Raw genomic sequence first — 5,143 nt, forward strand, 5'->3', positions numbered from 1 at the left:
GGTAAGTGGTGTCGGGTAGGTCAAAAAGGGTAAAAGGTCCAGTTTGCACGTAGCCGGTTTTCGTCGACACAAAAGTAGTGATGCTGGCGCTGACAACCGACAAAGCCGAGGATAGTGGTGCAGATGGAGGTCGCGTGAAAATGAGTGGTCATGGAGCACGGTACGACGAGGCCACCACAAAACATACGACGGCACCCCGGACCAGGTGCTGGTAGTCTCTGACTGGACGGACATAATATCTCAGACTGGGCAGATGATTGGACGAAATATGTCGGGAAACATGGGAATAGGCGGTCAAAATAGTCCGTCGGACAACAGTCTTTAGACGGAAACTGACTGTAGTCTCCATCCTTCACTTGTCAGGCAGCCAATCAGAGGCGATCATGAGTTGACTTCGGCCAGTTGATAGGATCGTCGATTTGTGGTCCTTTGGATAGGGCATTTTCCAACTTACGCGCCATAGTTCTTACGTCAGGGGCAGCCGAGACGAAGAAGCGGTCGTCGTTGTTGTCGAGGTAGTTTAGAACTGAACCAGCGTTTGGTGTTCCTCGGCGAGGTCTTTGTACCGTTTCGAACGCCGAAGTGGTGGCAATCCCATGTCCATTATCGAGATGTTTCAAAGTTGTCCACATAAGATCGGTATGCGGCCAGTTTGGAGTCGGTCATCCAGAACTTAAGGCCATCTGCATGTTCGACCAAGTACTCCTTTTCGCGGGAGTCGGGTAGACGGTCGCAGGTCGACTACCCGGAAAATCGGCGACGAGGTAGATGAGTAATCAAGGTCGTCATCTGGAAAGGACACTCGTTCCATGAAGCTGGACGAGGGTAGGCAGTCGAATGCGACGGACGCTTCGTCGGCTTCGGGGATCTCGTCGTCGAACGGGCGTAAATAGTAGCCTCGAAATGGCTTGAGTCAGTCGCCGTTTACTGTTACCATCTTGTCAGGGTGTGATGGTATGTCGATCTTGTACGTGTTTGGTCCCATTTTGCGTTCGACTCGGAAGGGTCCATGCCAATGCGTGGTTAGCTTAGTCGTCCGATGATCGTCTGGTCGAGTCGACTTGGCGAAGTATTTGTAGACCCAGACGGATGTCTGTTCGCCAAACTCGATAGGTTTTTGGTTAGCCTTGGTCCTTGCACTCTAGGTTTGACCGTTGATCAGTTGTTGTTCCACGAGGTTTCGTGTCTCTTTCCAAGACGCGGCCAGACGACGCTTATATTGGGGCAAGTCGTCGGACTTCCAGGAGGTATCGGCGTTCATAAACGCCAAGTCCAACGGCAGCGTGGGTTCTCGTCCAAAGAGGCAAAAGTAGGGGGGTCTCCAAGAGTTTCGTGGTGCGACGTGCTACACGCAAAGAGCAGACGTGGTAGATAGGTGCCCCAGTCCGTCTGATGGTCATTCACATAGATCTTGAGCATCTGAATGATCGTATGGTTGAACCGTTCGACTAGACCTTGTCCTTGAGGGTGGTAGGCTGCAGATGCCAGCTTGTTGATGCCTAGCGTGGCATACATCGTCGTGGCGAGTTCGGAGACAAGTTTGATCCGCGGTCGGTGAGCAGACGGTCAGACACACCGAATCGACAGAGGACTTCATCAATAAAGACACGACTGAAGGTCTGGTACTGGAATGGCTTCGACCCATCAGGTGCAGTAGTCAGCAAAGACCAAGATGTATTTGTTGCCACTTTCGGACGTGGGTAAAGGGCCGAGCGAGTCCACCACGACAAATGCGAATGGTCCGCGCAACGAGTAGATTGGCATCCGTTGCATGGGACCTTGTTTCCACCGACGTCCGCCTTTGGCACGATTGCACTCCAGACATTTCGAGACGTAGTCTTTGCAATCCTGTTGCCAGTCTAACCAGTACGCAGTTCGTCTGAGGCGTTACCGAGTCTTCATGTAGCTAAGGTGTCCAGCCCAGGGGGACGCATGGGAAGCATAAAGCACTTCTTCTACCAGCGTGTAAGGTATGACCGGAACAAGGACGACCTCGGGATTTCGAAGGGGTGTCTTCAAGGTGATGTATCGCCAGACGATGCCTTGTCTGACGACGAACTGATGACTGATTCGAACGACCAGTTTGAGTAGGTGAGGGTCGAAGGGCATCGCGCCTTCGTCTAGGTATGCCTTCAACGCTACGATCCAAGTGCGGTTCGCTTGTTCGTTGTACAGTCGGGGTGAAGGTCGACCCCGTCGGTCATACCAGTCAATGGGCTGGGGGCTTTGTTCGAGGTTGGTTCTGGTAGTCTTGGCTGTGTGGAGTTTGCTTCGGACGAAGGCGACCTGGTTCGACTAGATTCTTTCCTCGTCGTGAGGTCTGGGTCAGTCTGAGCCAGACGTCTCATACTTCTCGTCTGGATCGGACAAACTGGCAGACGTGATAATCCGTCAGCAGCGCCATTGAGTTCGCCTGCTCGGTGTATCACGGTGTAGTCCAGTCCTTGTATATCCATCGCCCGTCTGGTTAGTTTGTGGTTGCCTGATCGGGATCCTTGGACGAAGAGCCAAGTGAGAGCTTCATGGTCGGTGTAGATGGTGAAGTGTCGCCGGTCAACATATGGACGGAACTTGCGCGTAGCCCAGACGACGCCCCAGCATTCGATTTCAGAGATACCCATCAATCCTTGGTGATCCACTTCTGTTGGGCCTTGGAGAGAGACTGGCTTGCGTATGCAATGACGCGGTTCTTGTCATTTTATTTCTGCATGAGGACCGCGCCCACAGCGATGTGACTTGCGTCGACCCAAGTATCAAAGGGCAGGTCGAAGTCCTATGAGCGAGGATGGGAGGCGAGACGAGACTGCGTTTAAGTTTGTCAAGGGCAACGTCGCAGTCAGGCGTCCAGACGAAGGTCTCGTCCGTGACCAAGGCTGAAAGTGGTGCTGCAATCTTGGAGAAGACTCGGACGAAACGCCTGAAGTAACTTGCGAGGCCGAGGAAGGCACGGACTTCTGACACATCTTTGAGCGGTTTGACTCGCAGCACAGACTTGATCTTCTCAGGGTTCGGGAGTATGCCAGCCGGCGTGATGATGTGTCCCAGGAATGGGACAGACGAGCGACCTCACTTGCGTTTGGACATCTTGAGCTTGAAGCCTGCTTCTCGGAACTTGGTCAAGACTTGGGTGAGTCGGACGAGATGAGACCCGAAGTCTTCACTGAAGACGATGCAGTCGTCTAGGTAAACGAGGCACGTTCGCCACTTGTAGTCGATCAAGATGTGCTCCATGAGACGCTCGAAGCATGGGACTGCATTGCACAGGCCGAATGGCATTACGAGCCATTCGTAAAGTCCATACTTGCAGGTAAATGCAGTCTTCTCGATACTTCCTTGGGACATCGGGATATTCCAATATCCAGACGCGATGTCCAGAGTTGAGAAGAGCTTGGCTCGTCCGAGGACGTCCAGTGGGTCGTCGATACGAGGCATCGGGTACGAGTCTTTTACGGTGACGCTGTTGAGTTTGCGGTAGTCAATGCAAAAAAGGATCGATCCGTCCGGCTTCCTGATCATGAGGACGGGACTGGCCCATGGGCTCTTGGACGGTCGGATTAGACCGAGGTCTAGGTACTGGTTCAGTTCAGCTTCCGTGATGTCGCCTTCAGCCTTTGACGTGCGGTAAGGAGCAGATCGGATTGGTTGCGCGTCGTCCATGTCGATACTGCACTCCACTAGATGTGTCTTTCCAGGGGCTTTGGACGTGTCGACAAATATGTCGGCGAACATCGTCAAGGTTTTTCGTAGTAGTTCTCGTTGGTCAATGTTGAGAGTTGAGTCGGACCAGTCGATGGGTAGTTCCTCCGCTGGACTGGTCGTCGTTTGTACTGGGCAGACGATATTGGGGGCCCCAATTTGAGAGAGGACCCCCCCGGTACTCCATTCAGTGGCGAGACGAATGGGGTAGCGACGAAGAATTTTGAATATGTGCGGAGTACGTCGGGGGTAGCGCCATCCAAGTTCCAAGATGTGTGTTGTAGCGTGAGCTGTTCATGCGAAGCGTTAGCAAGTTTGACTAGGATCGTGTTGGACGACGTTTCGCAGAATAACGCCGCTGCAATCTGTGCTTGCGTGTTCGTTCGTGGTTCCACGAGAAACGTAGTGGACGAAGGGAGATCAAGTCCGGCCAAGCATGGGACATGTCGAACGGATCGAGGCGGGACGGTAATAGTGTCGGCCACCGTCGTGAGCCCGACCGGGCGTGATGTAGGTACGGAGCCGTCCAGAGGCTCGAGAGATAGAATTCGCTGTCCGTCTGACAGTGTCAGGGTATTGCCCTTAAGGTTGATGATAGCCCCCAAGTAACGGAGCAAGTCGAGGCCGACGATGCAGTTTGTCAGCGACGTAGACATGACACAAAAGGGAAATGACACATTGGCGCCAGCGAGGTGAAACGAGAATTTTGCGCGGCCCCGAGACGATGCCAAAATGACGCACTGATGAAACTACTGGTTGCTCCAGTGTCAATGCGAACTGTTGCCTGTACACGGTTGATGTACGCTTTGACGAAAGGGTTCGTCGCCGTCTGTGTCCGCGTGTCGGACACAGATGAATATGGACAGTCGTTGAACAGGTCATCGCAATAGGTCGGGTCTAGTTTTGACGAGCGACGATGGTAGTTTCGGGTCCCCTGTAAATGAATTCGTTGTCGAGCCACGCTGGACTGGGGGGACTTGTCCGATGGGTAGTCGAGTGGTAGTTAGTTCCTGGAAGCGATAGATGGTTTGGACGAGATTGTTGGACGTGAGATCTGAGTCGTCCAATTAGTCGACGTGCGTGTCAGCGGTGTTGAATCCTTTGGCATCGTTGGCGAAGGAGATTTATCCGGTACCGCGTATAGTCCAGGGCAAGGCGAGTCGTCAAACTCGTCGCCGACCTCACATAGCACGTCGTAAGGATTAGGGTCGACCCAGAGGACCTTTTTTTGTCACACACTAAATAACTAAATACACACAGAAACGACCGAAAAAAACACAAATTTTAACGAAAAACACACACGACCCAATAACACAATACAAATCCCGAGTTCCACACAAACTTCGCCGAGCACAACACATAATTCACCGAATTCCACACAAAAAATGCCTAATCCACACTAAAATTCCTGAACAGTTAGGACGGAAATAGAAAACATCTGACCCAT

This window comes from Aphanomyces astaci (genome assembly GCF_000520075.1).
Source record: "Aphanomyces astaci strain APO3 unplaced genomic scaffold supercont1.75, whole genome shotgun sequence".
Classification (NCBI taxonomy): Eukaryota; Oomycota; class Saprolegniomycetes; order Saprolegniales; family Verrucalvaceae; genus Aphanomyces; species Aphanomyces astaci.